Raw genomic sequence first — 21,619 nt, forward strand, 5'->3', positions numbered from 1 at the left:
GCTCTGGACGATTTTGGTGATTGCTCCTTTCTGATCTAGAGTACATTTAATCATGTAATACATAGACTTCCATCTGGTTTGCATATCCTGAATAAGCTGCTGAAATGGGACGGTTTTGTACTCAGCTGCATTCCATGCAAGGGTTTTGTAAGCTTTGGTAGACTGATTAAAGTGGATATAACCCCTCTCCCTACTCTCATTATGGTGAAATCCAGTGGAATTTGCCTTGGATGAAACCAATAAGCTTCAACACTGAGTCCTTTCTACTAAAGAAAAATAGAGCACAGCAGAAAGGTGTGGGAGGTGAAGGTTTTATTCCTGGTCTGGTCACTGATCTCCTGTGTAACCTTGAGGAAGTTGCTTCACTGCAGTAGCTCTCATTGTATACTTTTTGTATCCTGGCTATTGAGATTTGAAGTGCTTTTCGGGGCAAGGAGTGTTTCTGCGTGCTTATGAAATGGCTCACCAGCCCTGATCCTGGTTGGGATCTTAAGGCTCTTTTGTAACATTCCTAAAATAAGAAGATTTACTGACAGGAGAAATAGCTTCTACTGACAAGAGAAATAAGTTCTAATATAGATATGGAAGTGAAGGGACAAACAGAAGAACAGCAAAGCTGTGAGGCAGAGCCTGTCAGTTACCATAAGTGGTCATGTTACTTTGACGAAAGTTATACAAGTTTCACAGTCTCTGCACGAGCAATTCAGCTGGTAATAAGGCATTGCATTAAAAAAAAAAACCCAAATAATACACACACACAAAACCCCAAAACAAAACACCCACTTTTTTTTGAAAACAACTTTCTTTTCTTGAAATATTTGCTTTTTGTAACTGTAGTGTTGAAATAAATGTATTGGCCAGTGCCACAAAAAAATCTAACTAAAAATTGGTAAATATTAATTATTCAGACATTTCTGTCACACACAGCAGCTATGATTGAGATGGAGGAGGATAAAGTTCTCAGAAGACTATATTATTTTATCAGGTTTCTCAGGGTAACTTAGGGAAGTTACATAGGGATTCTCCCTATGGGGAGATTATACTTTAAATCCTTTTTGTGCAATAGTCTGAAACAAATCTCTTAAAAGAAAAAAGGTCTCAGTGCCCATTAGATGTTGGAAATCATTTTGATAGAGGCTGGAGAGTCAGTTCTATGCTGTATATCTCTAAACAGAGTTTTTAATGCTTGGATCTTGTAACTGATTGCACAGGCAAAAATTAGTAGGGATCTGCACCAGTTGCAAGACTGGGGCCTCAGGGAAGAGCTAGTAGCCAAACCTGCTTAAACAGATTGGAGATACCACCGCCTAACAGCCATGCAGCCAGAAAACATCTGTATTTTCAACTGAGCATCTAAAGCTAGTTGCCTGCCTTTCCAGAAACAGCTCCTAATCCTATTTATGACCCCGTGACTGACAGGCATCTGCATTCCAGACGAAGTACAGAAGAGTTCTCAATTACAGGAAATATGTAGAAAGTTGCAGCAGGTTATTTGCTCATTAGACTTCCCCCTCAGTGACTGTGGGAGTGCACGGTATGTTGGTAAACCCTCCTGCTGCCGATCATTTGTCTGTCATGATGTGATCAGCCATTCATTCCTAATGAAAAGCTAATGCCTCGAGAGAATCCAAAGGTTGGAGTTCAGCCTGGCTTCTTATGAAGATAAAAGGGGCAGAGCTAATTCTGAACGGATGTCATTTGTGTTTCCATGTGGCTGTGTCTGCTTTTATCTTTTTTTAAAACCTGACCAAAGCTGAAGCCTTTCTTAGTGTATAAGGACTTCTTAGTGTCACTGAATTGCCTGGTAAAGGGTAGCAGGAGTTTCTCCTCTCTCTTGGTGTCTTCTTTTGGGGGGAATTGGCTTCCAAAGAACCAGTTGATGGGGTCTACCAGGCTCTGTTCTCTGCAGTCACGTAGCAATGCTTAGTTCTAACACAGTGCTTCTTAATTGTACATCATCCTATTCCCACTTCATAGGTGGGGAACTGAGATATGAAGTCAAGACCATCCATCTTGTCACTGCTGTATTAGAAATTCAGTCCCCCATTTCCCAGCTTGGTGCTCTCATTACTGCTACTTTTCACCTATGGGAGGCATGGGCTAGATGTGGTAATTTGATGTGTTTCCACTACGATTTCTAGAAAGAAGAAATGAAATTTTGTTTCCTGTGCTGGCTTGTTTCCTTAGTGATTACAAAGTGCGATATAGTTCTTGTGTGAAGATCCTGTGGACTTGGACGGGATATAGGAGATAAGAGAATGAGATAGGACCTCTGTATGACTGCAGAGGTCTTCTTCAGAGAGAAAAGGCAGAGTCTGTGCAACTTAAATTTCTTCCCTGGGATGAAAGGGTGAGTGAGAATAAGACATTAAAGGAATGGACTGGATAACTGGTTGCATGTAAACAGGGCCGAGTACTATACTTTATAAGACACTGAGGCAGAACTCTTTCACGATTCCCAGAAGAGAGCAAGCTCATTAGAAATGTGGTCTCCAAGGCACTTTTCTTCCTGGTCATGACTCCACCGAGATTTCTTCTGGCAGCAGTGCTGATTCAAGCAATTCCTCTCCTGTCAGGTGCTGGTTGTGCAGTTGAATGGCTAACTGGACTGCAACACTGAGCAGGACTGTTCAAAAATTTATTTTAAACTTAACTGAGCTCCTCTGACCACCTCACTTGGCAGGCCCATAGACATCTGTTGGTGGCACAAGAAGGAGCAATCTGCCTGAGCTGGCACTCCCAGTGAGGAAACACTCACAGAACCAGGCCAGTGCCCTTTCTGGAGCGCTAGTCTGTCCTCAGTGACTGAGGTAGACATCTCCCCCTTGCCTCAATGCACTGCATGGCCAGAATTTCAAGAGGATTCATTACCATCTCTTCCAGGTGGCCAGAGGTTCATATTCAGTCTTTTGAACAAGAAACTGTTGATTGCCTTTACTTTTTCTACACCAGCTCATGCTAGGGACAGTACTGTGATTCTGCTGTTCCCACTGATGCGACTATTACTATATTTAAAACGTGCTGATCTGGAGTTTCAATGTGAATGAATGTGCCTACAATATCAGACCAGATTCTGCTCTGACTGTTTGATACTGCAGCATAGATGGAAGTTGATACAAAACATTTCTGATCCCTAACGGGTAGGTAAGTACAGGAGCATTGGATAGTTCACATGCGGGAGCAATGGATATTTCTCAAGAACAACCTGCACTGGCAGGATGCAGAGAAGTAGGGTATGCATTCATAGGTAGGATAAATTACAGAGCATTATAACTGATGGTGTGATCATCCATGTGCATACATGTTTCACAGTTCAATGGTGTTTTCTGTCGAAGCTAATTGACCTATCTTAAAGCCTCACATGCCAAGCATCTGAGTTAACTCCAGGAAAGACATGCCATGAGTGTGTGCCCATTTCAGACATGAGAGACTGAGGGGAGGCACAGCAGAAATGAGCTGTGCGTGCATACGTAAATAATAACAGTGTCCCTTTCTTTCCCCCCCTCTCAGCACCCACTGCTCTGAAAGATTCTGGGCACCTTGACAAAATTTTCTTGACAAAACAATCTTTTCTAACTGGTCAGCATGACCTTAAGTAAACCTCAAATCCACTGCAGAGTTAGGCAAGAGAAGAAACAGCAAATCCTGACATCTCCTACACACGCAATGCCCAGAGCAAACACGCAGAGACGAATTAGAAAGAAACAAAGACATCTTGAACTTCTTGAAAGTGTTCGCCACAACTGGACTTCGGCATGTAAGGAGGAGAGGTTACCAGCATCATAGGCCACTGTAGATGAAACTACTACTTTACTGGCTAATTCAAGGATCTTTAACCTTAGCGAATAATTCTTTTCTTAATGCAATTAACTTTTTAATAGAAGTCTCCAAATGAGCGGGGTTTAGTTCTTGAGCATAGCCAGTGTAGTGAAAAATGCAATTCCATAATCCCTGATGTATTCAGCAAATTCAGGTGCAGTTCAACGAAGAGACTCAGCATCTGAAACTCTAAAAAAACTTGGCTTGAAAAGCAGAATAGGTGCAGGAGAAGAACAGGAGTTCAACTGCATTTTGCTGCTGGGAAGCTGATACAGTATGTGCTAAACACCTGGGGCATTTGCCCAGAGCAAAGATTTAAAAAAATCATTAAACTCTCTGTGTCAGGAGATATTCCCCACCTATATTCCTCAGGATGGCACCCAAAGCACCCTACTACTTTGGGCTACAATCAGGCAAATGTGCTGTGACTCTCTGTTGCTCACAACGATCTGTTTTCCATAAATAACTCTTCTCCTGAATATTTATACAGAATTAAGAAGAGGAACACTGTTTTCCCTTCATTGCCTCCTCTCTTCATTACTCTGTAGCCTAACGGGTATGACCCTTTCTGTGAGCTGTTTTTGGGGTGGGAAGAGGAGTAACGAACCCTTGTTTTCACATCCTGGTTGAAACCTGTATGTACTTCATGAGATACTGGATGAAAACCAAAGCAGGTGCATATCTTCCCATGGTGGTTTTGTGGCTCTAGTTCTTCCCTGCCTTCCCCTTTTTTCCCAGATACTTCACATGAAATATTTCCTGTTGGGTCAAAGAGAACAAGTCACATATTGACTGAAAAGGACTTCTCTGTGTATTTTCACATAAGAGAGAGGACAAGGTTAATTCCGACTCTGTGTATCGGAACCATAAAATACTAGGATAATTCAGTAAGGTAACCAAATGGAGAACAATTAGTCATCCATAAAAGATTCCTAAAGCCCTGGCTGCACTCACGGGCCTTTGGATAATACCAGATTTTTAGAAAAGGCAAAACAGTGGGATTTTAGAGGTTGTGGTTCTGTAGCTGGATCTGCTGCTAAGCTTCCTCATGTCTTCAAACAACTCACTTCACTTATCACTGCCTGCTGAACATAAGTCTGACTTAAACCCAAAAACCCCCCTATCTAGACCAGTAGCCCATACTGAGTGGTGGCTCAGTGGATACTCTGGGAGATGAAAAAGAAACACAAACATTTTCCCTGCTTCTGGAGACATCATGACCCAGAACAGACATCTAAGCCGTTGTGCTAAACATCTGTCAATAGGGCCAGCCTCCATGAATAGTTTTCTTATATGAATACATCTATGGGTTTTGCCTCAGTGATATCCTACAGCAATGAGTTTTATAATTGAATATAATGGTGTGGAAAAGTTTTGTTCCTTTCCTTCCACCTTGAGTCTTTTCCATTTAATATATATTTATACATACATAAATTATATATAATATATTTTATGTTTGTGGAATGCCTTGTGCCTGGATATTAGTTCAGATTCTGAGGACTAAGGTACTACTAATAAACATTGACTGACTTATTGTTTAGACAACAAAAATACTAGCTCCTGTTTGGTGTGACTAAAGAGAAAAGAGTAATAAATCAAATACCTTTGAGTAACCACCCAGTAGTCATGGCAATGGAATACAGAAAATTTCATGTAGTTTCGTGTAAGTGATTATTCCCTTGAAATCTGCTTCAGGAGTAACATTCTTCATTAAAAACACTAAATCTGGCATCCTTACACAGATCAAGGTATATCTCATCTTGCAAAAAGTATCAATGTTCTCACTGGCTGTGTATATACAAGCACGGCCCGAGGAGCAGCCAGGAGCATGGCATACTCTAAGATGAGCCCTGTGGCCATGCGGATGCCCTATATGCTTACAGCCTGTCTGGGTCTTCCTGTGATGTACCCCCTTACCTAACTGAGAATCAACACCCCATGAAGCTGTATCCAGCTCATTTGGGATGTGGAATTACATGTATTTCAAAGGTGGTCTCTGTCTGTGCCTGGGGCTACACTTCTAGGTTGCCGACTACTGATAGGTAATCTGATCTTGGTAAATTCGATGTGCTCTTAACAATACTGTAGGGACATGCACATTAAAACTGCTCATGGAGTACAACTGCTTCTCAATGGTGAGTTAAAGCAATTCAATGTGGCATTAAACCTAAGTCAGATTAAATAACTTTTTGTCTCTTGACCTGAACATAACAGTGCTTCAGATAACTATATATAGGCAGTGGAAAAAATTCATTGCCTATAACTAACATTGTTTACAAAATGCTCTAAATAGGGCTATTTTCCATTGCCAAATATAGACTCTTTAGTTGAGTAGGAAAGCCAAAAGCCTTGCAGAACTCCCCTTATCATCTCTGAAGCTTGGCCATCAGAAGAGAGGAACTATTATGACAATCCTTTGTACTCTTTCTTGGCTTGCATATTGACCCAAACCTTACTGAAGCCAAGGAGAGTCTTTCCATTGACTTCCACGTTACCTGGAACTGGCCCAGTGATCCAAGATGTGCATACTTGGTTGTTTCTTTTCAGGACTAAATATTTGTTTTGACTTCCAAGAGGCAGAACATATTAAGCAGACTTAAAGCCTTTACAGAGTATCCTCACCTTAAGAATGTAGCATATATAGGTGCTTATGTCCTCTGTTATTTTTTGAATGGTTTTGGCAGTTCTGTGCACAGTAAGAAGGAGCTGAACACTCACTCTGTGTGCTGAATAAATAAATCTGACCACAACAATGTTACAGGGGAGTCATTCCAATTATACTGTAATATCTACCAAAACAGCATCATGGCTTGGAAACAGAGGTATCAAAAAACAATAGTTATGTCATGATTGTTTTATAAGTCCCTTGGGGAAGGGGGAAAGGAATCAAACTGAAGTGGTGAAAGTTAGAATATGCAAAATGGGAACACATCTTCTGTTCTGATAACCGTGCACATAACGAGAAGGCAGAAATGTGGTATTCTGAGGTGTAGTGAGGGGGACAGTCCTTACATCCCGAGCTAGCTCCCTGCCCTGTCTGACAAGGATACCACTGTCTCTTTCCCATGAAATGCTATGCATACCTAAATTAAAATAAATAAATAGATAAATTCCAGGTGAATTCCTAGCCCCCTTACAACAAATAACAAAGCTTCCATGGATTTCCATCTTTAAAGAGAGCATAAATCATTGTGTCTCACATCTGAAAAGTTTTCTTATAATAGAGATGGACAATGCTAAGACAAAAGAGGGAAAATAAAACAGATGCAAAATATTAGCTTAAAAAGGAGAATTAATTTCACACTTCTCTATTTCAGAGAAAGTTATAATACATGTGAAAATAAGGAAATTATTATTTATTGCCCATCTCTTATGAAAAGACTCCTGCTCATTAGGTTACTGCAGGATTCCTCACAATTTTAAAAATGTATTTCATTTTTATGCATCAACATACGAAGACTTTTACAGAAGTTCCACTTCAAGTAGCAAATGAGGAGTCTAATCCTACAAAATCTCCAGACATCATTTTAAACCTGTGAACAGTGTCACCATATACTGTTTTTGCACTGTGTGAAGCTAAGCATAAGTGTAAGTCGTCATGTAAGTGGAGTCTGATGATCTTCCTTCAGATGACTCTTCTTTTTTTCCACTTATGTTCTTGAAATTATACTTCAGTGCTGAATTAAATAGAATACATGACCATGACCCCAAGTCCATTTAGGTAATAATAAAGACATTCTAGCAATTATTTTTTTTGTTTCAGTGCCTTTCATCATTTATATAAAACATATAAGAGGTAAAATGTTTGAGTCACTCTAAAACTGGGTCTTTTTGTCAACTAAGGCCTAACAGCAGAGAGGCTAGTGCCAAGCTGGCAACCAGTATCCAGGCTTCAACTGGACTTGAATTTTCCTAATTGCCTGTATTGCTGGTAGCTGACAAACAAGGACATAACCAGCAGTGTATAAGCTGCATGCCAGTCATTAATTTCCTCTTGTGAACCAGTGTGTCCCCAGAGACTTTCCTATTCTATCAGATCATTGCCCTGTAAGGAATAGATTTAAAATGTGACTATCTGGGAACTTTGATGTGTGCCCTTGAAGAATAGCTCTTTCTTGCGGAATGCTAGATGCTAATGTTTCTTGTCCCTCAGCCTTTTCCGTCCTCTCATCAAACGTCAGATACAGAAAACAATTGGGTAAACTCCATGCAAGCAACCGCTGTTTCTCAACTTGATGCTTTCTCCCAGGAATGCAGACAGGAGAAAATATGTACAGCAGTAGACCTGCGCTCTGATTTCATAGATGTGGGGGTCTGAGATCAGCCCTGCAGATCTAAAAGCAGGATTTTCCCTTTGGTCTTTGCATCTTGGCTGAGTTCTTGCTAAACCACTTGGCCTGTATATAAGAACCTAATCCATGATGTCCTGTCGTGCAGCAGGCAGCCTGAAGTTTCTTCTCCACAGAGCTTTAAATTACTAAGTTTGTTAGAACAAGTGGCTAAGCTGGAATGGACACTGCCTTATCTAACTGATTGCATTTGGAATGGCTTCATGCTTCACAGTGCTTTACAGATGCTTTTTTAGAGAGTTTAAGCAAAAGACAGCTACCAGAGGATAAGCTGTTTCTGAAGACATTTGGCTCTTGCAGCTAATTCATTTGCCAAAGAAAACTCTGTGTTCCAATTCTGTGAGAACCACTGGAAACATTTCTCCTGTTGTTGTCTGCTCTGCTCTGCTTTCTCAAGCAAGTGCCTATTGTCTTCACTAGACAGGAAATCTCTTCTATAGTGTCTCTTTTTTCCTCCATCAGGGCTACTTCTTTTGCTTCCTCACTTTTCCTTTTGCAAATATAACAGGTTTCTGCTGCCAACTACTTTATCTCATTCCTTATCACATTGAATTTCAGCCAACAGTCTTTACAGAAACCTTTTTACCTTTGGAAATAATAACAGTGAAGAGGCAATTTCACATAATATAAAATAACCACCAGACAACTGTATGCTAAATAGAGCATTGCCTGACATGTCCCTGGCTGCAGGAAGCTGCACACCAGGCATCAGTATGTATGTGTAGTATAAGTATCTAATATGGGATATGATAGCATTTGATGCAGCAAATGAGTTTCTAAGGTCCAATACAATAAAAAAAGTATATGCTTACTTAAACAAAATCTTACATCTACATATATTCAAGGGAGCACAAAGCCAGCTTTTAAACAATTAAACCAAACTTTATAGCAGGCTATAAAGTGAGTTGTTGTATCAAAGCATAGTTGTATCTCATAATAATCTTATTCTGCCTTCATGTCTAGGGACACACACACTCTGAGTTGCTTCATGTTAAAGGAATGAAGAAAAATATTTTAAAACTTTTTCCCACTCCAGCTAATAAATCTTTTGGTACCTAATTTTTTAGGAGTATGTCTCTGGAAAGGGCAGTCTGGCTCAGAAAGCAAAAGGTTTCAAACTCTCTGAAGTTCCTTAGCCCTGTTTATCTGCTACCTCACTCAGAGACATTTAAAATAATCATTGGAACATTTCCTGTTTAATTTTCTTATCCCTGTATGGTAAATTCTTCCCACCTGTATTAATGCCTTACAAGGAACCTTTGTTTTAATGGCAGGGTATAAAGAAGTCCTCTTAAGTGATTGCCTTTGAATTTCTATTATTAAAGAGTCTTGAGACGATAAACCTAACCCCATTAATTGATTACAGAATAGGTGAAGCTTACCTTATTAGTAATGTTTCCATTGTGTAATATTAAAAGCAAAATTCAGGTTCCAATTGCCACATGTTCAGTGTCTGTCACTCCACCCCGGTATCTTCAGAGTTGTTCTTGGGAGTAGGATTCAGCCCACAGATCCCTTCTAATCTCACTCTAATGGACATTGCCTTCAGAGTTGCTGCTCCAGAGTAAACAAAGTATAAGAAAAAGCAGATTCAGGCCCAGATATTAATTAAGAATCCAATTTTAAGTTACATCTGGCAAGTTTTCATGACATGTTAATAACATGTAATCAATCATGCTAATGACACACTGTAAAAAAGCTACAACCCACACAGCTACTCAAAATGTGAAGTGGGAACTACTGGGACTAAGCATAGGGAATTGGAGTCTGGTATAACCCTCATTGAGATGACTGTGAAATAATACAAATTAGTGGTGTAAGTAAGAGCAGAATGAGTCTCACAACATTTCAGGACATTTCAATTAGTAGGGAAAGACTCACCACGTTTCCTGAAACATACTGTAGCAAATGAAACTTGCAAAGCAATTCCTCTGGTGCTAAGATGTTTGAGAAGGTCATAGCCTCTTATGTCTGGAGGCAATCAAAGATGAGTGGTTTATGGGTTCTGTGCAAGTCAGAGTTATTGCATATACAGGGTTTTATTTGGTGATACGAATTTAATGAAGTTTTACAAAGTAAAATATCTCCAATAGACTCTAATGTTGATTTCATGTTTGTGGAAAACTGAGCAGAGTATAGCATAAACTCAGTGACAGGAGGAAAATGATGGCATTAGGAAAACTGCTAAGATTAGGTTCTAATCATAGGGAAAAATATGCAAAAAAATAGGGTTTCAATTCTGTCAACATTTAACTACTTATATTATTCAATATAAGCAAATAAATCCCATCAGCAACCCAATAGCTGCATCCCTGTGACCATATAGAAGTTACTTCAGAGCAAGCCTGAGTCAAAATTTGTTGCCTGTTCATATCACATAACTGCAGAAATACCCTGCTGACTGTCCCAAAGTCATGATACCACCTGGCATGCCTGAAAGGAAACCTCAGATTATTGTTCAGGGTGTCTTTGCAGTGCACGAAGGGCTGGGCACACTGTATAGGCTTCAACTATCCTATGCAGCCATGCTGTGATGATCTCGCGCAGCAAGGATAAGAGGGAGCCCCGCTTTGAAACCCTCCGATACTGCTTTGGTGTCTTCTGTTTTTAAAGTCTCCCTCCCATCTAGGTCATTGTAAGAGTAAGTGCTAACCCTTGAAATGCTTATCAATCATGAAAGTCACTGAATGCTGCAGGTGAGGAAAATGTTATAATTCCTTCGATAAAGAGCAGAAAATTGAAACAGAGCACGGGTATGCATAAGATCACTTTGCCAATGGTAAGCCAACAAAGATACCTCTGCCCTATCATTGGGGTGTTTCTGCTCTCACTTTAAAAATATTGTCATCCTATTGACTGCATCTCTGTGATTCAGTTATAGAGGAGGCGGTAGTTGTAAATCAGTAATTGAGGTTACTTTCACTTACTTTGACCAGTCCAAAGTGCTTTTGAATTGTTTCAATTAGATGGGGGCCTATTATGGGTATTATACTGAATAAAATAGAAATATTAGAGTGAATACATGAGCAATGTTTGTTGCAACAATTAGAGGTTTTTTAGGGCACATTGTATTTTTTTTTTTTCTTTCTGGACTCCTAGAATGTATCTTAACACTATTCAGTGATCAGAGTAACTCACCAGAGGGGGAAGTAACTGTGACCATACCCCACTCCTTTTGTGATAAAACTGTAACAAGCACTATGCTAGAGCATTGCCTTCCTGGGTAACTTTTTGTATTTCAGTAAACACAGTCCTGCAGACTTTTATACACATGCTTAATTGTTTGTACAGGAATACACAGACTGAAGTCAATAGGAGTACTCATATGCTTAGAGTTAAGGACATGCTTAAATATTTCCGGGACTGGGGCCTGCCTTCTCCCAGTGGAGAATTATGCTCTTACACAGGCTTTTCCCCCAGTGTGCTTGCATAAATCTGGCCCTTTAAGTTTTACAGAGCCGAACTGCTCCAGTCTTACCGTAGCCATTTTGCAACTGCTGACTGCTGGGTGCCTGTTCTGCCTCCTAACTGGTTAGTACCTGTTATGCTTTTCCACAGCCCTCTCCTTCTTATCCCTGCATCTCACACATGTGATTGAAAAAGGTTCATCCAGCGGTAAGTCTGACTTTTCTTTCGTGTTTGATCATGGTGAAAATGCTGTAACACATCATTTGCTAGTATTAAAAGAACGTCCATAGCCTTGAAAAATTGTCTCTATTCTTTAGCCAGTACTGAAGAGCAGGGTCTGTTCCAGTATGCAGCACTTTGCCAGATTACATTGATTAAGCAGTCTTCCCTGGGCTCTTTCCCTTGCAATTTTAAGTAATATTTTTGTTTTTCTCTCTAGCTCAGGCAGCTCAGTGCTTCACTGTCATTGGTAAATACTTAAAACAGGTGCAAGACAGGTGCCTTGTTTATTGCATAAGTAAATTTCATTTTGCAGTATTCTTGGATTTGAAAATAAAAGGCAGAGGTAGCAGCTGAAGGTGATAAGAGACAGGATAGCTAACAGGTATGCTACATCTCAAACAGATGTCAGTGGAAGCTGTTCTCAGATCTCTATCATGCCTTCATTCACCAAATAGTAGCAGTAAATGTTTCCACCCTTGTTATATATCATACTACGTCAGCTAAAAATCTGGATGCCACTGAATGCTTTAGAACTAGTTCCTGAAGAGTAATATGGAATAACACTGGGATAATAAAGATACAATAATAATAACGATATTGGAATAATAACTTTGGAATAATAAAGAACAGTATTTGGAAAGATAAGGAACTAAATTTGGAAGCCTGATTTCCATCACAAATCAGAAGTTTTAATAGAAAGAACTGACAGGCTTGTATAAGAATTAATGTTTGATGAAGCAGCAAGGGATCTACACGGTCTTCTTGTATGAATGCAGTTAGTCTGCAGGAAATTCATAAGTAAGCTCAGCAAGCTACCCTTCTCTTCCGGTATGCCAACACCTTATCCCAGGGGAGTATGTGAGTAGTAGCTACTATGTCATAAAGCAGTCAGTCATTACACTGCAAGATGATGGTCTTTTTCTGCTTCGTGACTCTTCCAAGCTTTGCAGGGGATTTTGGAAAAGCTGATAAGACTGTAAGACAAAAAACTGTAGAAGTTGTCATTGTTTTGCATTTGTCATGTACCGCAGCTTGAAAGAAAAATTTAAGAGCCGTAATAGTGGGGAACACTGAGCTGACAGAAAGAAGAGTGCCGAGAGACAGACAGTATCAGTGACTGTGTCCTACAAAATGTGATGGTTGGGAAGTGCAAAAAGTGTTTTCAGCTCCTGAGCTTGCAGTCACCTGCATCTTGTGACCTGTGGGTCTTCTGTGGTGCTTTGGGTGTTATCAGTGCTCACTCTCAAGCAGAGGTGACACTGGCAGATGAATAATTAACTCCTTGCAAGAGCCGTAACAACATCTTGCCTGCATTGCATTAGTTGTACTTCTGAACTGAAGTATGCATGAGTGCTATACAATTAGACTGAATCATAGTATATTTCATGTCTATGCTCTACATTGGGTCAGCCACTACAGTCATAGCAATCCTAAACTGTAGGGCCAGGTGTTGTCCTCGTAGCAGTGGAAGTGGTGAGGCTGAACACTGGGGCAGAACCGGAGTGTTCATCATTACAGGGTCCAACATGCCTGTGGGTTTTGTTAATTACTTCAAACGCCGTCGGCAATGGAGGCTGCTTTCTCAGCATCCTGCCTTTGGTGCAGGTGCTGTAGGAAGATTTTCCATGGACTTGCAGTCCAAATGTTGCCTTTACAGGCAGTAGAAAACATTATGTGGTACAGAAGAGACGCCTGTTTCCAAGTGCATGCAAATGTGTTTTGATGTGCTGCCTTCCTACTCCTTGGCTTGTGTTATGGGAACAACATCAATATAGTGGGAAATCCTTTTAAAACGTCTAATATTTCATTGTTACTTTGAAGACTGCTGCGCTGGCCTGTGGGACAGAGCTGTGTTGCCATCTCGGAGGAATGCGAACCTGCCTTTCTCCACACGAAGCCCTCCTGGCTGAGGGCCTGGCAGGGCCTATTTCTGATAAAGCAGACAGTGTCTTTCCATTCAACCACCTTTCATTCAACCACCGAAGAAAACTTTGTTCTGCCTTGCTGTACAGCTGTTATTTTACAGCTCTGTGTTCCCAGATTAAGGAATTGGTTATATTTTTAACTTGCAAAATGTCTTTCCCATTAGCGCTTTCCCATTTGATCTGCGTGGGTGGCCTTCAGCTTCTTGGCCTCAACCATTCCTTAACCTTAGTCAATCTTCTTGCTAGTTTATCCTGTCCCCTGCCCAGCCCAGAAATGGTTGATTGTCTTGTACCCAATTCATCATCTCTATTGTAAACTACACATTTTTCTTTGAGGACTGGCATTTTGTCCCCACTGCCAAATGTCCAAAAAAGTTGTCTCTTCCTCCCTTGCTCTCTCCTGCCCTCCCTCTCTCTCCCCCTCTCTTTTTTCACTCTTTGAAGCTGTTTGCCCTGGGATTTCCATCTCCTATGTATGCTGTTGCATGAGCCCTTTAGTTTTCGGTCAGCGTTGACAGCTTTAACTTCATTTTCAGAGCTCACGCTTGTGCTGAAAACACATGGAACTTCCTCTTCACAGAATATCTTAAGTCAAAATGCTTGTCTTGTGCTTCTCAGTCCATGCCACTTTCCGTTACCTACCTGGGATTTGTAGGTAAACTGTGCTAGGGACAAGTCTTCCAGCCCATGGGAGGCTTCTGGAATGGCAGACTACAGTAGGTCTGTAAAAAAAAAAAAAAAAAAAAAAATCACAGCCATCTCATAGTCAGTCTAGCACCAAGGGCAAAAGGGAATCAACAAGTATATAAATGTATATTTACCTGTGATGAACTATTATGTCTTTCATTATTTTAAGGGCAAACTTATTCCTTTATGGGCTCGATTCATGTTTTCTGAGCACTTGACTCTGATAGTGCCAAAAATCTCTCTCAATTAGCCCAATCCCCCTTTTCCTCATACGTATTTCCTAGTTTTAATCTGTCAGTGCACATCGGGCTGGAAGACAAGCAAAGTAGTCTGCAAATGAGGTTGTGATCCTGACAGAAAAGGAATATATCCTCATTTTGTCCCTCTTTTTAAGTCTGTGATGGAATCTATCACTCCCTAAGACAGGGATGCCCAGCCTGCAGCATACAAGCTGTTTCCAGCTGGCCAAATAATTCATCTCACAGTCTGGTTTTGGCCACCTTTCCGTAGAGTCCCTCACATGTGGGTGACAGCCTAATAAATTAATCTGGAGAACTAATTAGGAAGGAAAGGAACAGCAATCTGGTTTACCCTGAGTAGCACCCTATAGCTCAACTTTCATTTAGAATTGGTTGGCTTTTTTTAGAGAATAAGTTGTTTCTTGTGTCTTGAGATGGTAACTTTTTCTTTAAGTACATGGCATATAACCTAACAGACTTCCCTGTATTAGTTGTGACAGTTGCCCAGCCCCTCCGAGGCAGCCAGGAAACACAGACACTTCCATCCTGAACCAGAAATTAACTGCGAAGGGGAGAGACATGTGAAAGCAAGGGTTAGTGCTATCTTAACAGCAGTTTGTCAGCTTCAGTGACAGCTATTAGTCCTTTTCTTTTAACACCTCTGGATCTCCACAGTGAAGGATGCTCACCTATCCTGACAGCGAGGATGACATTAAACAGCATTTAAGTCAAAAATGCAGGAAGGAGCCACACAGGAACATGCAGAAAGGAAATAGCCCAAGTACTTTCATCATCCCACATGAGCATCTGGAGTACTAGTGAGATCACATGAGGCGGAAGAAGGTGAATGTTTGTTCATCCATTTCTCCCAGTATCTAGTCTCCTCTGCCAATAAGAACCATGAATCTCCCAGAATCTCTTGCCATGGTCCTAACCAAATTCTGTGTTGAATGTTTGAAAAGTGTCCTTGCCTGTTTCCTCCATCTGCTGCCAATGAAGTAGTGTCTGTGCTGGAGTATTTTGCACTGGGTGGGGAGGAGATCTCCAAAGTGCCGCATTAACAAGTACTTGCCTTTCTGCTCCTAAAGAGCAGGTCATACGTTCCTCTTCCAGCAACCATCAAGAACTGTGGCTGAGCAAGAACTGGGCACAGAAGTAAGTCTGTACTGATCGTCTGCATGGCACTTGCTGCCAGCAAAACAGGAGGCTGGCATCAGCTATTTTTAATGCAAATGGTGGCACACCACTGCTTGTTTCTAGGATGTGTTTACCAGGGTTCCCCTGTTGGTGACAGCAGTGGATGTAGATTTAAGGACCTCTACATTTCTACATGTCACTTTTGTAAAACTTCTCCCATATGTGTGAAACTGGGAGAGGGAGTTGGGGCAATCGTGTTGCACAATTGATACCTTACTTCGTCAGGCTACTTTAGGCCTGACCCACTTTCCTCTAGAAGGGATGCATGTGCCTTGGCCCCACAGCACCTAGTCAGGCACCTTGATGAAAAGTGCCCATGAATGTGAACTGGGGTGGCCAAACTGCAGATGTGTGTCCCGCTCTCTGCCACCCAAGTTATAGCAACAATGTCTTCTAATAATGGGAGCAATAAATTTTTTGGACTCTGAGTTTAAGGCAATACTGAGCCCAGCTACCAACAGAAGGGGAAAGGCAAGAAAACAGGACCTGACTGCATATAAGACACTCCATTTGTAAGTGGATGATGCTTAGTTTCTTCCCTTTTGGATACAACGTACATTGAGCAAAGCAGTATGAGAGGGCAAAAGTGCTCATCCTTGCTTGGGGTGACTCTACTGCTAGGTCACTTACTATGTAGGGAGAAGAAACGTGACTTCTATGCCAAGGACCCTTTCAGTCCAAATTCTAGATAAGCAGTCTTATGCTGGAGGAATCCCTCAGCTTTCCATGTGTTTGCTTTAAATCTTCCATAAATTGCTGGAGCCATCTACCAGGGACTCGGAAGGGCTTAGGACCTCATTGTAGCAATTTGCTTAAGTCTTGGATAGGGTATATTAATGGTAAGAGGGATAAATCCAGAGAAATTTCAAGGAAGTTTCTTTGGGCATGTGATTAGAATATTCATCTGCAGCTGCAGCAGCCTTCTGAGCAGCTAAATGAGTAAGAGTCACTAAGCAAGGAGAAAGTAATCTCAAATTATTACCCAAAACATTTTCTCTTCTCTTTCCTCAGCACCTTTTAGACAGTGCTGCTGCCAAACCCCTCATTTGAAAGGAAGTGTCCGATTTGCCTTCAAACAAGTAGTGTGGGCACCTAAGTCACTGAGGTGGTCTTGATAATTTCACCCCAGGTCTAAAGCTGTTTCCGCAGTTACCCACTGAATGACTTCTTCCCCTGGTTCAGCACATTTCCAGTTATCTTTGCATGTAATTCATATTCCTTTCCCCAGCTCCCCGTCCAGGTGACTGCATTCATATCCAAGTCTATTTGAATGACTTTTTCAAGTAAGAATTTGTGAAGTAGTGCCAAATGCTTTACTGCACTCTAGATATTACTTTATCTGCTAATTTTTTTCTTTGATTTAAAAAAACCCAAATGATCAGTTTTATTTGGTGTGTTCTTTTTTTTATCTTATAAATTCATGGCATTTTATTGATCATGGTTCAATTATTAAGCACATAATCCAGGACCCACTGGAATTTATGGAGCTTTTTACAGACTTCCATGGACCTTGGATCAGGTCTTAAATGTTTACAGATTACTCGTTGTGCTTTTTTTTTCCTAGGAATTTTAAGCAAAATTTATGGTATGGGAACTACTAGGATTGCTCATATTCTTGTTCCATTTGGTTTTTTTAGTGAATTGCTATTATTTCCAGTAATAAAATCACTAAGAAACCCTATTGTTGCCCTGGTCCATAAAAACATTTGACCATGCACTTAGCTTTAAGCACAGGGTTAATCTTACCAACTTCAAGACAGCTATTCTTCTCTTTAAAATAAGGCATATGCTTAAGGGCTATTTTGGATCAAGACCTATGCAAGCAGGCTGGGTGAACTAAATCCACTTAAATGCAGCCCAAGCTATGGAACTGGCTCTCAGTAAATCCTGACTGTGTATTTTTTTGAAGAATGAATCTATAAACCACTCCCATAGCCAGATGGACAGAGTGGGATTACAGGTTTAAGCGAGGAATTTGTTAGGAGTGGTTACCCTGATTATTAGCAGAGACCCACTAAATGTTTTAAGCATGAAAATCTCCCTGACAACAGAATTTCAGATCAAGCTATTATATTTTACTTTCATGGGAAAGGAATGGATTTTACAAGGCAGTAATCAGAGAGGGATGAACCCTATGAGAAAAAAAAGAAATTATTGCTATTATCAAAGGCCAGCTGATCTTTTTTCTTAAGATTATAAACTTTCGGTTTTTTTTTTCCTCAGCTGCTGCTTCTCTCTCCTATTGTTGTCCTTGTTAAACTCCAGTTTTGGCTTTCCAGTGAATTTCTTAGTATCAGCTTCTGTGTTATTTGCTGTATTCACACCAGCTTCACTTCTGGAGCCTGCACTGTCTCTACTGAGTAGGTCAGTGCTTGGGGTAATGGAATATTTAGTAAACACTTCATGGGATAATTAATTACCTTAGGGCTGACAGAAGCGGACGCTTCAGATTATGTTTAGGGATTGTAAAATCTTTGGTATATATGAAGACTTTATGGAAAAGCAGATAAAGAGAAAAATCTCAAAGAAGTTTTCTAAGCCCACAAAGTCAAGCTGTATGCCCTAGTTTGCAAATTGAGTCATTACTGAAGTCTGGTAAAGGCTACAAAATTCAGGATGTGATGTTTTCCCAGAATGAATAATTTCAGTTTATTTCAGATTGTAGTTCTCAAGTGTTTCTAATGTAGTAAAAGTTATCATGTTAATTATTCTCAATATTTGCTTACTGAAAAATGCTTGGGAAAGCCAAAATGTGAAGTTTCCGGTGAATTAAAAAGAAACTCAGGTGGGCACCTCTGTTCAGCAGGACTGGGTTCTTTGTATTAGCTGAAATTAGATTGTTGTTGTCTAAAGCAGTTTTGTTTCTAAATAAAGACATCTTCACAGAGTTTGTAGTGTGCACGTGCTATCTTAATTTTCCAGTGTTTCTTGTGTTGACAATAGTTACGGATTTCAGAATTTAATTCTGAATGCCAGTACCTGCAAGTCTAGCTTTTACTTCTTTCTCATCATTTCTTCAAGCAAAACAAGGTCCAATGAAGTTACATCTGAAGCAAGAAGTAAAGTTAATTTTGAATGCTTTGCATGGTGGTTCTCAGGGGAGACTATTTAGCTGGTGCCATGGAAAGCCCCTGGGTTTACCTGGTGAACTGCATTGAATCAATCTGAGATCTCACAACAATTTCCTCCTATGCAGAGCAGATGTAGTTTAAGGCTGCTACAACATAGAAGTGTAGGTCCCTTGTAATCTATCACATTAAATAATTTGATTGGTATTCATCCTGTAGCTATGCAGGCAGCGGCTATGTGGTATATAGAAATTGAGAGTCTGATCAAGTACAGAGCTCACCACCTGCTTTAAAATGTCACAGGCATAATTTCAAGCTTTATTGTGTCAGTAAAAACTGGGACTAATCCTACTGAAGTCAGACATTAAACCTGCATGAGATCAGAGTAGAGTTACGTATTTATTAGTTGTGTCTGTGGTGGTTCCCCCTAAAACTATATGGGTGACTTAAACACTTTCCACTATTCAGACTGACTTTTTCTGTTCATTCTGGATGCAACTGAAACTGTTCAAGAGTAAATATTGCTAAAAAAGCCCCACCCACTTTTGCCTTCCTCGTTAGTCTTTCACTTTGTGTGACCCAGGTCCAAGCCATTGCAGGATTGCCTTGATATTTCTTAAACTTGATTTATGAAATGGCAGCATGGATTCTTCTCCTCAAAGATTCCACGGGAGGAGATGAAGGACCTGTCCCAGGATCAACCTGTAAGATGATGGAGTTGACCTCATGCTCTCTTTGCCTGGCTGTTGTGGATGGGGAAGTCTGTTGTGCAGCTATACTGCTATTGCTCTCCATTTTTATGCCACTGACACACCGCAGTCTCCATGGCATTTAGAAAAAGAGAGGAAGGTGCCACAAAGACGGCTGAGCCCCTCTCCTCAATCCAGTCATGGTACTGCGGTGCTCCTCTTTCCTGCTCACATATAAACGCTCCCTGCAACAGGATCTACATCAGAAGACTTCACCACATATTTTTGTAGTGAACCACCAACATGGTAAGAGGAAACCTGAAGGGAAAATAGATCACTGAATGAATCTACTAAAGGAGAATTTTCCTCTTTCTGTCTAACTTCTATTCTCCAGCATTGTCATATCCCTCTGAGAAAACTCCGTGCAGCAGACCTTTCTCAGGAACCTCTCTCTTCCATTTCTTTGGAAAAAAATCAACAACAAAAAGCCATGGGAGTCTGAGACAAAATTGTTCCCATGAGAACTCCCTTTTGCATAATTGCCGTTATCTGATTATGGTGGGAGAAGGGATTTTTTTCACCTTTACCCCCGCCTAGGACAAGTACCATGTCCTGACGCCAAGTCTCAGGAATCCAAGACGGCCAAGATTATTGACCTAGGGGATATGTGCCTCTGAGTCAGATCCTGAGATCAGGAGGATCATGATGGCTGTACAGTCTGGTTTATGTGTTTGAGGGGTCCAATTTTCAAGGAACCAATGTAATAATTATTGCCCCACCCATCCCACTTCTTCTACCCTTCAGCCCTCCAGTCGGCCAGTTTCTACCTCCTCAAGACTTCAAACATAGGTCCTTGTGATATTATGGCATAGACACTGTGACTGTGGCAGCTGAGCTCTCAATCTCTGTAGAATGGAAAAATTTCCTTCCTGGAAGTTTTTTCCTCAGGGCATAAATTCAGGGATCGTACTCCGACCTGTGATTTGGCTCATATATTGGGGTTATGGTGGATGCTCTGTCAGCGGTGTAGAAATGAACAAATTTCTATATTCTGAACTTAATGGGAATCGCATTTAGTAGCTTTGTGCAATAACAAAGATTAAAAAAAATTGCACTCCATATAAGCAGTGGGCTGCGTCACATATGAATCTGATTCAAGATATTAGTAATAACTTGACAAAAGCTGCCATTCGATATTTTAAAACATATTTAATCTCTGAGCCTGAGAAGCAGATTCTGTCACTGTCACATGTTTGGTTTAACTATCTACTGTACAAATGTGAGACTTAAAACTTTTACATTGCCCAGCAACTTTAGACCCTTATTTCTGCTCCATTGTCCACAAAGATTGCACACCACAAACATCTACAAGCAGTAAGTTGAGGTGCTTATTATACAAAATACCATGTGTAAAACAAAACCAAGATTTGTATTAAAATTCCTTTCTCAGACACTGAGAACATAAATGGGAATCAACAGCAGTTATTTACAGTGCTAGACACAGTATTTTACTGCATACTTCCATTTACTGTTGGTTTTTTTTTTTTTCTTTTGTAAATTGCTGCTAAATATATGTGCACTGGTCATATCAGACAGTTCAAAACATATTTTAAAACTTAAATCCCTGGAACTAGACAAAATAATGAACAATTTTTATGACACCAATGTTAAAACCTTGGCTTGTTTTGTGTGGTGGATAATGCTTTCAACTTAGGCTCTCCCTTATGCATTCAGTTTGGATTTAACACCTTCTGAGCCAAATTCTGCCCTCACTTAACAGCTTCATAGTCCTAAGCGCTGATAACAGGGGCTGCATAGGTCTAACCGAGAGCAAGACTTCATTGTCTGTGCTCAGTGAGCATAGTTAATTCCTAATCAATGCAGTGGGATTGACCCCAATTAATAGAGGTTCATTTTCCTTTCAAATACATGTTTCAGACGATCTAGTGGTATTTCTTTAACCCTTATCATAGCAGGAAGGAGTCTTTCATCTGAGGTTATAGTTGAGCAATCTCT

At 40.5% G+C, this 21,619-nt stretch overlaps 1 long non-coding RNA gene across 1 annotated transcript in view; it reads left to right on the top strand.

The window, feature by feature from the left end:
• Positions 1-11,745: 11,745 nt before the first annotated feature.
• Positions 11,746-21,619, top strand: part of LOC143155811 (uncharacterized) — a 53,271-nt gene continuing 43,397 nt past the window's right edge. Inside the window, exon 1 of the long non-coding RNA XR_012994475.1 lies at positions 11,746-11,783. This is a non-coding gene — a long non-coding RNA (uncharacterized LOC143155811). The remainder of the gene's footprint in view (positions 11,784-21,619) is intronic.

Source organism: Aptenodytes patagonicus, chromosome 1 (genome assembly GCF_965638725.1).
Source record: "Aptenodytes patagonicus chromosome 1, bAptPat1.pri.cur, whole genome shotgun sequence".
In the NCBI taxonomy this organism is placed as follows: Eukaryota; Metazoa; Chordata; class Aves; order Sphenisciformes; family Spheniscidae; genus Aptenodytes; species Aptenodytes patagonicus.